We start from the raw sequence: 19,838 nt of genomic DNA, 5'->3' as shown, positions 1-19,838 counted from the left end.
ATCTTATTTACTGATTTCTCGAATTTTTGGGGTACACTTCGCGGTTCAGTTTGATTTGTTTGTTTGTTCGTTGTTATACGCCGCATTCATCAATATTCCTTCTATTTGACGCCGATCGGTAAATACTCGAGTTTGGACCAGACAATCCAGTGATTGACATTATGAACATCGATCTACATAATGGGGACACAATGACATGCATCAACCAGCGAGCCTGACCACCTAATCCCGTTAGTTTAACAAAAAAATTCTCAAAACAATTATTGGTTACAAGTTATCACAACTTAGAACGCCCTCTATCATAGATTTACATGTATGCTTATTTATGCTTGATAAATCAAATGACAGAAAGGGAAGACAAGAAATAGAGAAACGTGTGTATGTTAACATTGCTCACACAAACCTTTTTGTTTTCTGTATATTTTTAGTCAACAACAAAAGTTCCTGTGACATCAATATTTTAGTGTGTTTTTCAAACAAGTAAAGTTTGGTTTTCAATATTGTAGTACATATATGGAATCAAATCACAAAAACGCATCTGCTACAGAAAAAGTTGACTTTTATGCAAGCCACATGCATTTCACTTCCCAAGAATGGGTATAAAAACATGTGCGTTAACGGGATTCCATATGCATTGTTTAGCATCGTGCTGACAACAACCACTCAGAAAAAACAACAAATTTACGCAATTATTCAACATTACGAAATGCCACGACTGTCCGAAAATGAGCGTCGACGAGCCATTGGTATGCTTGAAGCAGGATCGAGTCAACGTGATGTTGCAAGACAATTTAACGTCCACAGAAACACCATTTGGTGTTTATGGCAACGTTGGCAACAGACGAATGCAGTCAGAGACCATCCTCGGAGTGGCAGACCACGCGTCACCAATAATCGAAAAGACAACTGGATTCGAACAACACACCTACGAAATCGATTCCAGCCAGCAACAGTGACTGCAAGAAGCATCCCTGGCCTTCGACGAATATCTTTACAAACCGCACGTCGTCGCCTCAGATGTGCAGGGATGTCGCCAGAAGACCCGCCAGACGTCCCATTTTGACAGGAAACCACCGTCAAGCACGTCTACAGTGGTGCAGACAGCGTCTACGCTGGACGGCCATGCAGTGGGGACAAATTCTATTCACTGACGAGTCTCGTTTTCACCTCAGCCACAGCGATGGACGGATACGAGTGTACCGACGTCGAGGTGAACGTTACGTCAATCATTGTGTCATGGAAGAAGATCGCTTCGGGGGCGGCAGCGTTATGGTATGGAGTGGGATAACAGCAAGACAGAGGACCCGTTCGATAGTGGTAGAGGGAAATCTCAATGGTCAGCGCTACCGCGACGAGATTATCGGCCCTGTTGTTCTACCGTTTTTGCGTCGTCATGGCCCATGCATTACCTTTCAACATGACAACGCCCGGCCTCATATTACTCGACTTGTTCAGGATTTTCGTCAACAAAACAACGTGAATGTCATCCCCTGGCCGGCTCGCTCCCCTGATCTCTCACCAATCGAGTATATGTGGGATGAGATGGATCGGCGCCTTCGACGTCAACCACGTGTTCCACAGACACTCCAGGAACTTCGAAACATGCTCCAGCAGATATGGACAGATAATCCCACAGGACTTTTTGCGACGCCTCGTCCATTCCATGAGACGAAGATGTGTTGCTTGCATCGCAACCAGAGGTGGACACACACGCTATTGATTTGTAAATTGACAATTTGGCATGTTCATGGTTTTTTTTATGAAATCTCGCATTTTCTGAAGTCAGTATGGCAAATTAAACCATCTGAACACTAACAGGAGTCTTTTATCTGTTGCAAACCGAAATTGTTTCAGATTTGGTACAAAACGTAACTTTGCATTAAATCTTATTCAATGTCCCAGGAACTTTTATTGTTCAGTATACATATCATGGCGTGGGAATCAAGTGTTCTTCAGACAATGAGTGTCCCAAATCAGTCGCTATGACAACAATGTAAAAACAAGTACCATCTTTAACGTCTTTTGGTATGAAGTGGCCGGAGATCAAACCCCGAACCTTCCGCTATCCGGGCGGATGCTCTACCACTAGACCACGGAGGCGGTTATTTAACATGAAATAATATGGATAATGTTGTACAAATAGGTGAACGCGAAGCTTTTACAACAGCTACTAACATAAATGTACTGACTTCAATATAAATGAGTCAGTAATACATCTCCGTATTATCATGGATCAACACCTACGTTAAATACCCTTAGATTCTCAGTGACCCGTCAGTGTATGTATTTGTAACGCCGGAAGTGGGGCTAAGGTGAATACCTGACCAGCACCCAGAATTTTCCCGCCACGTTACAAAAACAAACAAATGTTAAAGTGACTTACAGGTCCTCTGAAGCGTAAAGACGCTGTCCGGACGCAAGCAATAGGCAATATCTCAACTCCTGAGAGGTCTACACTCTTTCAAAACCAAACGCCGAACCCCGAATCTCCGTGTCAGTCACAACTTATAGCCTTCAATGCACCACATGATCTCTATAATTGGCTGCCAGTCACGTGAAGGCTTTCCACTCAACCGGAGATGGCCGAACTAAGACGGACACAGCCGATCGTCGTTACACATGACACGGACATATTCTTCCCCATCTGATTGTCAAGGAGCAGACCAGTCCATTCCGAAAGCGGGGGAGTAGGTTTGTCAGGTGTCACCTTGACTTAGTGTAAGACGGACACAGCCGATCGTCGTTACATATTTATCATATACTTCAGTGTGAAAGACTGAGATTTCGCTTTCTTTCGCTTCCAACAGCGGTCTCCTAGTCTTCAAGAACATTTTTTGTTAAAGTTGATTTTGTATGTAATCATATCCAAATGTATGATAAAGAATTTTAGTGACCCTAAATATTTTTTTATATACTTTTGTTTATATTTATTAAGATTTTGCAAACACGAAACTACTTTGTAAGTCGCTAATACAAGGGGTGGTGAACCGTCCCTGTGTGTTAGGTAGGGAGAATTTACGTTTCAAGGTTTTACATTTGTAATGAATTAATTTAATTTTCTGGCAGACAACTACACAAAAAGTACATAATGTAACCGTAGTCAGTATCAGTGTGTAAATAAGATATTTTAGTAGCGCTATATTGTTTCTCCTCGTTCGTTGCAAGAATACTTTAGCTCTCTTGGGGTATGCGGCGAGTACCATGCTTTCCGGTGAGAAAGTCCTTTGTTTATCCGCATTCCGTCAAGATGTATTACGAATTTCAGGGAATTGGACAACTGTGAGTTTCTCTATATTAGAAATTCTGTATAATAAACATCATGAATACTCAGTTTCTCCGTTCAGAGTTTCAGAAAACATTACATATAATATACAGGATATTCCATGTGTGGAGTGGAATATCATGCTCATTGCTCATCTCATGACCAGCGGATGTCTCCATCCTCCAGAAAACATTACATATAATATACAGGATATTCCATGTGTGGAGTGGAATATCATGCTCATTGCTCATCTCATGACCAGCGGATGTCTCCATCCTCCAGAAAACATTACATATAATATACAGGATATTCCATGTGTGGAGTGGAATATCATGCTCATTGCTCATCTCATGACCAGCGGATGTCTCCATCCTCCAGAAAACATTACTTATAATAAACAGGATATTCCATGTGTGGAGTGAAATATGATGCCCATTGCTCATCTCATGACCAGCGGATGTCTCCATCCTCCAGAAAACATTACATATAATAAACAGGATATTCCATGTGTGGAGTGGAATATGATGCTCATTGCTCATCTCATGACCAGCGGATGTCTCCATCCTCCAGAAAACATTACATATAATAAACAGGATATTCCATGTGTGGAGTGAAATATGATGCCCATTGCTCATCTCATGACCAGCGGATGTCTCCATCCTCCAGAAAACATTACATATAATAAACAGGATATTCCATGTGTGGAGTGAAATATGATGCCCATTGCTCATCTCATGACCAGCGGATGTCTCCATCCTCCAGAAAACATTACATATAATAAACAGGATATTCCATGTGTGGAGTGAAATATGATGCCCATTGCTCATCTCGTGACTCCATCCTCCACGTACATGTTCCTGGTTGGCCTGGTTATCTGCACAGCCACAGCTTCCTCGTTGCTGGCCTTGCATGTGTATGATAGGATAATGCTTTAATAATGTAACCAAGGCATGTTGTTCGGTGAGTATATACAACCAATACTGTACGATGCTGCTGAATTGACTGGGCGGTGAGGCAAGGTGAGTTGGTAGTGTATACGAATAACAGAACTGTTGTCTTAATTTATGTTCTTACTTGTAGGACCATGCTGGGTGAAAGATTCAAATGAAAAACTGGTTTCTTTACATTGAGGATTGTGGCTCGCTTGACTGCGACATACTTTCAATTGTGCTACAAATAGACTAGGCGTTCTAAAACTATATTCATTTGATGATATACCAAGAATTGGAAACATATTGAAGTACTTATATAAACCAATCACTGATTTCAAAAAAAATATTCACGAACCTTTTAAATTCCCATTAAATGCTGTTGTGTGTTTGTCCATTTGCTGGGTAGAATAGGTCTTCAGCAACCCATGCTTGCTGTAAATGGCGACTATGCTTGTCGTAGGAGGCGACTAACGGGATTGGGATTGGTTGATGCATGTCATCGTATCTCAATTGCGTGGATCGATGCTCATGATGTCAATCACTGGAATGTCTGGTCCAGACTCGATTATTTACATACCGCCGTCATATAGCTGGAATATTGCTGAGTGAGGCGTTAAACAACACACAATCAAATATATTTACTAATCTATTCGAAAGAGATCAAGATAGCTTATGGAAATGCTTCAGTAAAGATACTAAAAAAAAATATAAAAAAAGGTACGGGCGTGTTGTACTGTAATGTACCTAAAAGGTTTTTTGAAAAAAACCGATTCCTCTATAAGCATTCAAAAGTGACGGTTAGTATAATCCAAGGGTAATGATAAATGATATTTAAACGAATTATCTCGAAATTTGTAAACGAAAACTCTCGCTCTAACATTTACTAAAAAGTAGGGGATGTGAAATATAAATGTTAATACCAAGTATTAGAATAAAGGTAAGTGTTGACTTTTGAGTGAAACATCCTATGCAAGAACGTGTTTATCTGTAGAACGTAACACCAAAACACATCCTATAGTTTGCACGTGTCTCGCTCCGTGGCGCCACACACGTGTGTGGGGTGTCTTTCCTGATTTTGACACTTTCGAGGGAGGTACATAAATCTCTGTGGACCATTATTTCTATCAAGCTTATTAATTCTGCTTATCATACAGTTGTGAGTTATTTCATAAACTGTTTGTGTATGAACTAGCGATGCGGCGTCTGCAATACGTGAAGCGTCTAAGGAAATGCTGGAAACTGGCAGAAGTCAGCATGCAGTGGCCAATACGATCAATGTTTCACTGTCTGTGATTAGCAGAATTTGGAACAGGTTCAAACATAACCCAAAGTGTTGACGATCGACCGTACCCAGAGTACAAGGCCGATTGATCCGAAATCAGACTCCACGAAATCGAGCTCAAACGGCGAATCAAATTGCTGCAAACTTTCATTAGACAACTGGAGTACTAGTACGGGTCAGACGATTTAAACTCGTCTACATGCAGCTCATCACCATGCTCGACGGCCACGTGTTGTGCCGCCCCTCACAAATCGCCATATTGCCAACAGACGTCAATGTTGTACACAACGTCGAAACTGGGGCAATCGTCGCTGGTCACGTGTCATGTGTTACCACTCTCTTTGTCACTGGACAGTACTGTCGGTACAACATACTGACACCCTTTGTTGACCCGACATTTTCAATATGTCGCATTGTCGCGTTGTCGCTCTTAACACATTTGAGATGCGGCAACGCGACATATTTACACCTTGAAAAATGTCGCGTTGTCGCACTATCATCCTTTAGTAAAATAAGAAATACTATTCAAAGCGCGACAGTGCGATAATTGCCCCTCGGTTAATTTTGACACTTTTTGCTTTTTTTCGTTAGGGCGACAATTCGACAACGCGACAATGACCCTTCTAGGTTTCCATACAACCATGCACCCGGAACAACAATTAATGATCTAATGGTAGCGCTCTATGTAGGCGTTTCTGGTTAAGACTGATTAACAGTTATGACATAGTGGTGGCGGATTTCCGGAAGACACTTTATCGTGATGTGTAAATCACCATGCTCGACGGCCACGTGTTGTGCCGCCCCTCACAAATCGCCATATTGCCAACAGACGTCAATGTTGTACACAACGTCGAAACTGGGGCAATCGTCGCTGGTCACGTGTCATGTGTTACCACTCTCTTTGTCACTGGACAGTACTGTCGGTACAACATACTGACACCCTTTGTTGACCCGACATTTTCAATATGTCGCATTGTCGCGTTGTCGCTCTTAACACATTTGAGATGCGGCAACGCGACATATTTACACCTTGAAAAATGTCGCGTTGTCGCACTATCATCCTTTAGTAAAATAAGAAATACTATTCAAAGCGCGACAGTGCGATAATTGTCGCGCTTCGGTTAATTTTGACACTTTTTTCTTTTTTTCTTTAGGGCGACAATTCGACAACGCGACAATGACCCTTCTAGGTTTCCATACAACCATGCACCCGGAACAACAATTAATGATCTAATGGTAGCGCTCTATGTAGGCGTTTCTGGTTAAGACTGATTAACAGTTATGACATAGTGGTGGCGGATTTCCGGAAGACACTTTATCGTCATGTGCAAATCGCATATAGAGGATATTTAATTGCTGTAATTCGGGGGAAACGGTAAGGTCTGTTTTTATGCTCTAAATCGTGAAACTTTACTCTTATATTCGCCCTTGCATAATACTTGGTTTGTCAGCACCATACCAGTACCGTCTGTTTTACAATGGTGGAAAAACCTTAACAGCGTCGGTATTTTCTCCAATATAAGCTTATACTGATATATAATACTGTTAACAACAGCTTTGAACTCTCTCTCACTCAAGGGTTAAGTTGTGTTGCCTCTCTTCCGTGTGTTCTATATTAGATGGTTTGCCACCGGAGTTTTATAAGAATGCTTTGCAATTCGTTCCATATATATATCTTTTGTTTAATTCTATTATGGAAACTGGAATTTTCCCCAATTTATTGAATGTGGGAATAATATTGCCGCTTTCAAGAAGGGAGACACGTCTAATCCTAATAATTACAGGGACATTTCGCTGCTGAATGTAATGGGGAAATTGTTTACATCCACGTATAGATTACGTCAGTGTTTGGAAGTAAATGAAGTTTTAACAGAAGCCCAAACTGGTTTCAGACACGATCATTCGACAAGCGACAACATCTTTGTTCCACAGTCTTTAGCGCAAACATGTCTTCGAAAACCAAAACATCGTTTTTATGCCGCATTTACTGACTTCCTGAAAGCGTTTGATTCCGTTCATAGAACTAAGTTATTATATCTGCTTTTAAAGAAAGGCATACATGGCAAAATGTTTAAAGTGTCCAAAGTTCTTTTTTTTAAGAGACATTTGTCAATTAGGAGATAAATATTTCGTTTAGTAAGATTTGCGTGATGTTATGCTGAATGGATGTACGGAAATTTCATTTGAACACGACGCCGTAAGGCGGAGTGTTCAAATGAAATATGTCCGTACATCCATTCAGCATAACATCACGCAAATCTTACTAAACGAAATATTTATCGACATTGTAACATGAACGTTAACTAAAATCGATATTTAGGAGGAACTAATTTACTGAGCGCATGACACAATAAAACTGTCGTTAGTAATACGTCTCCTCGTGCTCACCTTCGAAAAGATGGTTTCAAGGTACTCCAATAATGAGGGTCCATTTTACGAAAGGGGTGGTCACATGTTCAAGCCCATTTCTCAGAAAATAAACAAACAACAGGAAATATCAAAAATTCAATTCTTTATCACAGTTCCTCATCTTACTTGTAATTTGTAGTTATGCGTATCTATGAAATACAAATAATCAAAATTAGAAAAGATGTACAAACTGTTTGGCCCCTGTACAAGATAGTGTCAACTCGCCTGAAACTGAGGTGGTGACAAGAGACGTCAAACATATGCGAAATTTCAGACATGCAGCTTAGCTGGGATTGAAAAAGTTGTTTACTGTTACAGTGGAATAACATATGTGAGAGAGACCGTGGAAATTAGCAGAAGAATTAACCTGGAAATTATTCACGGGAGCAGTGGACAGTGGCAGGATATTTGTATCTTTGACAGGTACCAAATTACGTTCGTTAGCGAGCTGCTGCTGTCCCTGAAAAATGTTCGAATAATGTCGTTTTTGAGACGAGCTCGAGTCAATGGAATACGACTTCAACGATTCATCGGTTTTGTTGCCGGTAATTCTGCAAATCTCGCGATTTTCTATACCTGCGTTTGACAGCAAAGTGACGGCAGTTTGCAGTGTGAAATTCCCGGTCTTGGATAATGTTTATGCTGCGCTCAAATGGCGGTCCCCTGATGTGCCTGTGTATGGCAGCACGCAACCCAACAAAACTTGATTTTGAGTAAAGGTCTCCCTCAGCATTTCTGACTTCGGCATAAAAGAACCTCAGTCTCTCATTCAGTTGAAAAGCAGGAAGCTCTTCGAACGTGTGTTCAAAACCTCGGAAACCAAGCCATTCTGGAAGTGAAAAGATTGCCTTGTTCAGGGTACAAATGTGACGGTAAGTGGGAGTAATTCGTTATTATTACGGTGTCGTGTTTAAATGAAATTTCCGTATATCTATTTAGTATAACATATCTCAAATCTTACAAAACGAAATATTTAATTTATGTTAAGATTTTGGTCAATCTCGTTATATTATTGCCAATTTTTGCGATGACACATTGGTCACGCTTTACATTGCTATTATGGCAATGGTGTAAGGGAGGTAACTCTCGCTGATGTTGATCGAATCTGCGTAGGAAATTTTGGTATGTGTTTATGTATTCTTTTATGTTTCAATGGCTTACGTCGAAATATTTTAACTCCCAGTAGATTTGGAGAGGTTCCCATCCACGATGTCCTGTACTGCTTTTTCATCAAGGGACGCGAAGCGGTGACTGGACGCTTGAACTTTGGGCTCTACGGAAACGCTGGCTGTATTTCCTAGTTCAGGGGCCATCTCAGAACGGTTTCCAGCTTCAACAGCTGTTGGGGGTTATAATAAGAACAAAATTAGGTGGGTGTATGAAAGTCATAACTATTATAGAGTTGCAATAAATGTTTTTTACTCTGTTAAAAATTGATTTTGTTTTGTTTTTTCCTTTGGCCAAGCCCAAGAAAATTACATTAATTATGATTATGATTTTGTAATTAATGGAAAAAGGTAAATTTCATTTACCTTCAAATTCTTGAATTATCTCAGAAAATGTCTCGTCGCCCCATTCACTCAATATTTCATCGAAATCTCCGATGTGGAAGTCAGGGTAAATTTCCATCTGTTCCTCCATGTTGATGATTTCAAAAATAGTTCCATTAATTAATGTATACATACACGGTGATGAGACCCCAAAAATTCAGCGATGTTATGCTCATTCGACAACACTTTTTAACCAATCAGATCAGGGAACATACCTACTTTTATGTTACAATCAGTAATAAAGCATCATCTAATGCGGTTCTTGGTGAAGTTAACCGTTATGATCTAAGTGTTATTTATTTCAGCCGATGTATTGTATTGGTGTAGATTGATACGCATGAATTCAAATCGACTTCCACATGCTTGTTATAAAATGCTGAAAGTACAAGCTGATAATGGTAGTGTTAATTAGGCATCTCATGTGAGAATGCTTTTGTTTGAATCTGGTTTTGGTTATGCGTGGATATCCAAGGACTGTGGACATAAACATTGTTTTATGGAATTATTCAAGAGAAGATGTGATGACAAAATGATTGTTGTACAAAACTGGAGTCACTATTGGAAACTGAACTCTATTTAACCTCATGCTTTGATAAGGATCTTGTAAGAGTTTTGGAGAAATTTCGATGTTTAGCACATGGTTTAAAAGTACAAAAACGGCGCTTTGGCAAACAGTTTAAACAGCCTGAATAAATGTTCTGTGATAATTGTGATTTATTAGAATTAGAAGATGAATATCATTTTGCACTAGTTTGCCTATATTACGAGAAAAGCAGAGATAGTTTAATTCCTCGATATTTTCATCATTGTCCATCAAGACAGAAATTTGCCTCCCTGATGTCTCAATTTCTTTTAATGTTTTAAGAGGTTTTGCTCTTTATCTAAATAGAAATTTGCTAGATTACCGTAAAGCAGAAGTGTTAATCTGTATTAAAGATATAGTTTTATTTAGAGATATGTACTTTTACATTTAGAAATTTCCCGTGAAGATTCCGGGGTAGAATAGGTCTTCAGCAACCCATGCTTGCCGTAAAAGGTGACTATGCTTGTCGTAAAAGGCGACTAACGGGATCGGGTGGTCAGGCTCGCTGACTTGGTTGATGCATGTCATCGATCCCAATTGCGTGGATCGATGCTCATGATATTAATCACTGGATTGTCTGGTCCAGACTCGATTATTTACAGACCGCCGTCATATAGCTGGAATATTGCTGAGTGCGGCGTTAAACAACAAACCAACCAACCTACCAACCAACATTTAGAAATTACGTAAAACATCCGCATGCCACCATCGTACTCATGTTATATGAAATAAATTGTACTCTTGGCCTCGAGGTTTTCAATACTGAATAAACTCTCTCTATATATAGCATAATTTCATAGAACTTGCGGTTACTGAGACAAAAGATTACTTAGGTTAGGTTACTTATAAAGAAGGTACATGTAGAGTTTGACATTATGAATTTATTGCCATAAAAACAAAGTTAATTGCACGCCGCTGGCTTGCTGAGCTGCTAATAAAACAGCGGTGTTGGGCGTTACAATGTATGGCATACAGGAAAATCATGTGCGAAACTTAATGCTATCAATACAAGCTCATTCTTCCCAAACTAAAGCCGGATCTATCATATGAACACTTTACACCATTGTCACCTACATTACTATATACCAATACAATAATAAGAAAATATACAAACATATATATTTGTCATATATAGTGTAAATGAGTACATCAACTCAACAGGATACTTTGTTTCGATTATGGGTGTCTAAAACGCATCCCTACTTGTCGACTTCCACGTAACATTCTGTCGTAGGACATGTAATTGATAATTATAACCAGAACTCTGTGTAGTCTCTGTAAATACTCCGTAAGTCGTCTTTTTGTGATGCACGAGGAATGTGTTCTCTTCCTCTCCGCGGCCTGTTCATTGTCACAATGAACAGTAAACTTCGTTTAAAACGAACACGCTTATAACGAACTGACGGATATAACGAACATATTTTTGGTCCCAGCGATTTGCTGTATATATGATGTATATACAGTAAACTACGGTTATAACGAACTCAAAGGGTCCACTGATTTTAATTCAATATAACCGTAGTTTGTTATAATAATATATACAGCATACAAATATTGTAGAGCCCAAGACAAGGCCACATTCTGTTTCCCTGGGGGGCAGTCGGGTAGCCTAGTGGTTAAAGCGTTCGCTCGTCACGCCGAAAACCCGGGTTCGATTCCCGATATGGGTACAATGTGTAAAGCCCATTTCTGGTGTCCCCCGCCGTGATATTGCTGGAATATTGCTAAAAGCGGCGTAAAACCCTACTCACTCACTCTGTTTCTCTGCCCCTTGAGATTCTATCTAATGAACATCGTTACTATTACATATTACATTCTTAGATGGTAAGGTTTATACCAATTGTTGAGCATATGTTAGTTCATTACATACCGTTCTGTCATGTACATGTGAGATCGAGTACGACACGTCTTCAAATATTATCCAATCATCTGTACTGCTGGCCTCATGGCCAGAATATACTAAATAATTCTGTTCTGTTCCGTCCTCAAATGATTCGTGTTCAAACGCCCAAAAATTACTCCAAGAATATATACAAAAAGAAAAATGTTAAGCACACGTGACGAAACTCACGTGCCATGCATGGTATGCCCTTAAAGCATGCTACCCTCGAGTATCTCTAAAAGCAGTATATCCAAACGTTAAAATTGCTTTCTTAAGCTCGGTGTGACCATGTCACGATGGCGATTATCAAACACCACAAGATGGCAAATAATCGGCATGCACAACGTAGGAATGTCTTGTAATACCATTGGTCGGAATATGGGGTATCATCACACTGTCGTAAGCCGTTTAGTCGAGAAACATGCTCAGATTGGTGATGTACAGGACCGTCCCAGATCCGGAAGACCTCCGGTGACGACCTTCTTCGTCTCAAACGCCGAGAACCCTTTTTAACAAGTACTCGTCTGAAACAGCTGTGGTTGCCCAATCGTCGTTTCAGCACCAGAACCGTCAGAAACCGGCTGAATGCAGCAGGACTGAGGGCTGGACGAGTCTTAAAGCATCCCTTGTTGAGAAATCACCACAAAGCTGCTCGTTTTTTAGCATAGTATATTGCGCGACAGAACTGGAATCTGAGATGGGATGTCCTCAGATCTTTGTTTAGCAGTAGCGAGAACTAAGATCTGTTTTTAATGAGTTTGTGTTCAAACCCCTAAACTTTGAATAGTTGACTTTTCACAAACGGTTCGGTTGGTGAGTTCCCTAATTGTTGGTTATCTTTTCTTAATTAAGTTTATAGAAATTAATAATTCACTTATCACAGTATGGATCATATCCGTTTAGATCACTATCTGATGTTACGCTTTTATTGCAGAAATTATAATATGGTCTCAGGTTTAGTGTGTTTCTGTTTGTAATGATATCAGGTTTAGTGTGTGTCTTTCTGTAATGGTCTCAGCTTTAGTGTGTCTGTTTGTAATGGTCTCAGCTTTAGTGTGTGTCTGTTTGTAATGGTCTCAGCTTTAGTGTGTTTGTTTGTAATGGTCTCAGGTTTAGTGTGTTTGTTTGTAATGGTCTCAGGTTTAGTGTGTGTCTGTTTTTAATAATCTCAGGTTTAGTGTGTTTCTGTTTGTAATGGTCGTAATTTAAGTGTGTCACTGTTTTGTAACTGTAATTATCTCGACCCGTGAAGATCCAAGGTAGAACAGGTCTTCAGCAACCGATTTTTGTCATAAAAGGCGACTGTGCTTGTCGTAAGAGGCGATTAACGGGATCGGATGGTCAGACTCGCTGACTTGGTTGACGCATATCATCGTATCCAAATTGCGTGGATCGATGCTCATGATGTCAATAACTAGACTGTCTGGTCCAGACTCGATTATGTACAGACCGCCGTCATATATACTACTCAAAAGAAGTTAAGGATCACCTGATTCTTTCATATTACTATAGTTTATCTCTCATGTTATGACAGATTAACTTTACCATTATGAAAGAATCGGGTGATCCTTAACTTCTTTTGAGTAGTATAGTTGGAATACTGCTGATTGCGGCGTTAAACAACAAACAAACAAACAAAACCTTAGTAAAGCTGTCGGACATATTCTGATTAGGAGATTGGGAGTTTGCACATGTCAACAGCAGGTGGGTTGGTCCTATAAAACGTCAGCGTTAAACCTCCACTTCGTGTTTCCTTGTACCTGTGTGTGGATGCCACCATATGTTTCCTTGTACCTGTGTGTGGATGCCACCATGTGTTTCCTTGTACCTGTGTGTGGATGCCACCATGTGTTTCCTTGTACCTGTGTGTGGATGCCACCATGTGTTTCCTTGTAATGTGTTCAACACTTCCTCGTGTGATTCATGTATCTACATATTTCATCTAAGCAGGGTCGCCAAACATCTTATGGAACAGAAACGCCCTTTAATGTTCAATCTGGTTCAATCAAGGGGACAGTGCCGGTTAATGTATGCGGATAGATAAAAATGATTCCATATTGTGACAAGAACATGTTTACCAAACATCTAACGAGATTTGTGTAGGGTCAAAGTATTGTCACTTGTCAGCATGTCTTTACACAGAATGGATCTTAGAAATTATATTCCTACATTTCATGTTTGCCCACTCACAAAACCCTCACAATTATTTGATAAGCTTTGGACAGTATTTCATGATTAGTTGTATCATGTGTCAGCGTGACGTTGGAGGTAGGCCCGAATTGATGCAAATCTTTCATGAAAACCACGAGCACGGTGCAGACGAACCAAGAATAAAAACCAGGGCGGATCTGGGATTCGAACCAACGATCATATATGTTTGCGCATGCTTGGGGGCGCAAGCTTGCACAACGAAATAAGGTGCCTTGGACGACTGGGCCACCCGTTCCCCAGCAGTAGATTGTTTTAATAGCAAAACCACCTCTGTTTTGTGTAATTCGTGTTACGGAAAGTTGTTGCAGAAAGTGAGCTAAAGCACACTAAACGATTCTAAGTGAATACGGCTTTGTTATGCTTAGGTCATGTTTTATTACGGCGTGTCGGATGAATGTAGAACTAAACGCAGGGTAAAAATGCATGACACAGACCTTTACCACTTTTGTGAAATACAGAAAACTACGGTTATAACGAACTGAAAGGGACCTTTAATCTTAGTTCGTTATAACCGTAGTTCGTTTTATAAGCATATATACAGCAGTTGGCCGTGACCCAAAAAAATATCGGTCAGTTGGGTATAAGCGTGTTCGTTATAAACGTAGTTTACTGTACAAGATTTCATGCGGGACTTCTATCGTATTCGGAACGAAACGTCGGATCCTTTAAGACAAAAGGATTCAACTCAGTTTCGACATGCGGAAAGACCCTTCGTACGTCCAGCATAGGTTCGTGGGGACCAAATAACTAAACTGAGATGACTTACAACTTTGAAACCTTTCTTATTTCTGCCAATAAAAGCAGATGGTATGATATTTAATAAGAGAACATTTTACACGGCGTGACATGACATACAATTGAAAATCACAAAACATGACATGTAATTTCATATGCCATGGCATGACACATGTATATATGTAGCCTGACAAAACATATTATTAGTTATGGTGTCTTTAGTTGCCGTATACGGTGTTATATTAGGTTAAAAGAAAAAAAATATTGGACGAGACGTTTACACTATTTGGTATCTTTATCGCACATGTCATAGCAAAATGAAACCAGTACAAATGACAGGACCAGTACCTATGTTTCCGATACAACGCTTTAAACACACACGTTAACAGTGGATATAAACTGACGTCCAAAAGAAACTTTACCAACTGAAAATATAAATTTCAGACAAAGTATATATTTTTTTTCGATGAAGTCTATCTAAAACACATAACCTAAATACAACAATAGTGTATGCAGAAAATGTTAATCGTCTGCTGCATGTTTGCGAGATAACACGCGAAAAAGTGAAAAACACGTGCACCACGGACAACTGCAAATGGACGTGCGGGTAAGGGTATAAAACGATTGCAACGGCAAGTCAGACATCCACAGTGATAAAAAACACACAAAAGAAATGCCACGACTTACAGTCGAACAACGTGAACGAGTCTTGGGTATGGTACAGATGGAAGCCACCCACGCCCATATCACAAGAACCTTCGTAAATGACGTCACGTTTCTTGTCATCCTATATTATGTTCTTAGGTGTGCTATTTGTAAAACGGTGCGGTCGGGTAGCCTACTGGTTAAAGCGTTCGCTCGTCACGCCGAAGACCCGGGTTCGAATCCCGACATGGGTACAATGTGTGAAGCCCATTTCTGGTGTCCCCCGCCGTGATATTGCTGGAATATTGCTAAAAGCGGCGTAAAACCAAACTCACTCACTCACTGTTTGTAAAACAGTGACCTCCGCTGTGAGTTTTCTTTTCTCCATAATTTTATTAGTAAAGTCACAAACCTGATTTTTCAAAACTGTAATGTCTTTGCACATCACAATTAATTATATCAAAACACAAAACAGTGTCGAATTACGAATTTCTGTACCAGAATTTCCATGTGATATATGCGAGGTGGGTGTTGGAAAATCCAAAATGGCTGTTACCGACAGTATACGGTCTCATATTAGGCCAGGAACAACCATCTTGGATTTTTACTAACGATATACGGGCTCATATGGCGTTAGTAGTTGTGATCTCTGATTGGTTAATCTCACTGTGAGGACATAATGAGTAATATGACGTATTACATGTTATTACATGATTTATTACCAACGAGGGCAAACATATCGGGGTTCATAATACGACGTCATTCGAATCTTGTTGTGACGTGAGGTCGGAAACGCGTCACACTGAAAACGACTTCATAGCTGAAGATTGTTGACGTCATTCGACAAATTGTTGTTTCGCTACTGTTGCGACTTGCTCTCCTTATAGGTAACCACTAAACTTCGTCTCTGTATGTAGACATCTTCTTCGGTAACAAATAGAGCATTCTATTTGCGTTCATGTCATACTATGTTTACGACATTCGGGTCGTAAACATAGTATATCATCAACACTAATATAATATCCTCTATATATAACATGCCACAAAATTGACGAGATGACGTATTGCATGACAAAACTGCCATATAGCATGTCAAAACATGGAGTGATGTGACGTATTACATGACATAACATGTCATATAACATAAATTGTGGGCGGTGGGGTAGCCTAGTGGTGAAAGCCCGACATGGGTACAATGTGTGAAGCCCATTTCTGATGTCCCCCACCGTGATATTGCTGGAATATTGCTAAAAGCGGCGTGATACAAAACTCACTCACCATAACATCAATTGTCATTTTATATAACCTGACAAAATTTGTGATTTGATCTGACCGATATTTATCATGATTTTCATGTTGACTTATCACTGCAATCAGCTGTACTCAAGTCATATCACGGCGATCTGGAAATATTCTTTCTCGTAGAACGATGAGACCAAATGCCAAGTCACACAACCTCAGTTCAATAGCGTTGTACAGCACATGTTATATATTCTCATCCGGGGTTTGTGAGGGGGCCGGGGACATGACATGTATACATAGCACCCTGATGCAAGGCCGGCTGTCAGGAAGCTGGGGCTGTGGAGATAATCCGGACAACCAGAAACATGTCTCCCATACCGAACTGTTGACACTGATATTAATAACACTGACCTACCAGAGGAGGGTCAAGCGAAATAAAAGTGCATTTAACGCAGGTTGTGCTGATACGGGGAAATGTATTATTAAACAGCTTTCTGAGACGAATAGGCTATATTTCTCATCACCTCAATTCGGAAATTCCGAGTTTTAACCAAAGAGAACCCCACAAAATACAAATATTCATTCGATGATATATCTTTTTTGTCAGATAAAAAGGCGCTCAGAAACGACAGGGTAAGTACAAAATAATTGCACGGCCGTTATTATTTGCATTCGGTATTTCCCGAACATGTTAGTTTTCAAGATACAGACACCAAATAGTATGCTGCTCTGAATGCTTCGCTTACTAACTTGAGCATATAGTTTGTTTGTTGTTTAACGCCGCACTCAGCAATATTCCAGCTGTATGACGGCGGTCTGTCAATAATCGAGTCTGGACCAGACAATCCAGTGATTGACATCATGAGCATCGATCCGTGCAATTGGGACCGCTGACATGTATCAACCAAGTCAGCGAGCCTGACCACCCGATCCCGTTAGTCGCCTCTCACGACAAGCATAGTCGCCATTTACGGCAAGCATTGGTTACTGAAGATCTATTCTACCCGGATCTTCACGGGCATTCAGTAGCCTCCACTGATTCACCTGATGCGATCTGCTCTAGAAGGGTTGTCAGAGAGGCATCGTACAGGAATATAAAACCCGATTTTAATGAGATTGTACAAGCCACCGTTTATACAACTGAGCTATCCGCAGTTCACAAAGATATGGAGAACAGAACATGAAAGTTGTTACAAAGTGTTTATTTGCATTGATATTATTAATTGACCCAGTGCACGAGGCGAGGAAAGGTGTTGATATATGATGAAAATTACTGCTTTGGTAGCATAATTTGAAATTGTGTACAGGTCAGTTATGTCTCATGATTGGCATTCCAGTACATGGCCTATTTTAATTTGTTTCGAGAATGTACCCAGAAACAAGTTAAGTTGTCGTTGACTGATTAGTCAGTTTTGAAAAGGACATTAGAAGACATTTCTAAACAGGTTGTACCCACGCTTAATGATGCTTCAAATGACAAACGGAGGAGTGCTTGACCGTTTCCACAATTTCAAACAAAAATAATAATCATTAATAATCAGATGTCTCATGGGGAAAACCATTTCTTGGGCGTAACAAGTAATATCTCTCACCACTACATGGCAATCCTATTATAAAAGTAGTTATTGAACAATATTACATTCACATAGGACCCGTGAAGATCCGGGGTAGAAAAGGTCTTCAGCAACCTATACTAGCCGTAAAAGGCGAATCAATCTCATTAAAATCAGATCTTAGTTCTCGCTATCGCTGAACAAAGATCTGAACACATCCCATTACGGGTCAAGTAAGAATGACCTTTCGCGAACTTTGACCGACCACTGAAATTACAAACAAGAAGTCGACATCAGCCAATTAGAAAGCAGCTTTCGCGAACTTTACGGCACTCGTTTCAACCTGGCGACTTCCATTTCAGACTACGCTTGAAAAATATGTTGACCCAGTTCTCGATTAAAATTTTGAAAGCTGAACAAACGAACATTCCGGAATGTCTAACATATGTTGATATTGTATGGCAGTGTTTCCTATGCACGTACTGTGCAACGCCTCTTTCTTTCAAACGTTTCTCCCATGGAAGCCAGAGATTGGCGATTATTTTGACGGAATCAGTCGTACGGGCCGTAACTGTCGTTCGGAATACCCTGTGTTAACGTTTTCGATGTAAAATGATTAGAAAACACATTCCGACTGTCACTTTCATGATCTGATAAGTGACGATCTGATTGGTTGGATGAAAGGTCGTTCTGACGTGACCCGTAATGGAATGTCCTCAGATCTTTGTTTAGCGATAGCAAGAAGTAAGATCTGATTTTAATGTGAGAGGCGACTAACGGGATCGGGTGGTCAGGCCCGCTGACTTGGTTGAAGCATGTCATCGATCCCAATTGCGTGGATCGATGCTCATGATGCCAATCACTGGATTGTCTGGTCCAGACTCGATTGTTTACAGAACGCCGTCATATAGATGGAATATTGTTGAGTGCGGCATAAAACAACAAACCAAACCAAAACCATTCACACAGATATAGTAGGTACATTATTACAACACATTTCAGGGAAAACCAATAAAAATGCGAAAAAATAGAATTAATAGAAATATGGAAGCATCAGTTAAATCATATAAAACACCATTCAAACTGTAAATGAAGCAATACGCCGAATACATAAAAATAAAGAAGGCTCTTAAGATCAAATGGGATTAGAATTATAACCAAATAGTGCTGCTGGAACTAGAACCTAAGGAAGCATTAAACTATAAGACAAAAAGCAATAAACAAAATACGGAAAACTTTAATGAAGATAATTAATACTTAAAAGTCATTTTCAAATATCATACAAGACAAATTTAAATAAGGCAAATTACTTCAAGCCTTATGCATATGAGCATTTATTCCCAACCCCTAACACTTTTTATTATTTTGGTTAGATATGTATAATGTTAAAAACAACTCGCACTACTTTGGGTTCATAAACTTTTACTGTGAAAAAAGGTATTTTTCCATTGATGGAACAATCAATATTGTTATAAAAAAGGTTCACATATAAAACGGCTACTTGGTCAAAATACGAGATTATTTTCTGATAAAAAAGAATTCCCTACTTCCA

This window comes from Haliotis rufescens, unplaced genomic scaffold, assembly GCF_023055435.1.
Source record: "Haliotis rufescens isolate VD_foot unplaced genomic scaffold, xgHalRufe1.0.p SCAF_5, whole genome shotgun sequence".
NCBI classification, from domain to species: domain Eukaryota; kingdom Metazoa; phylum Mollusca; class Gastropoda; order Lepetellida; family Haliotidae; genus Haliotis; species Haliotis rufescens.
This window is presented reverse-complemented; position numbering follows the sequence as displayed.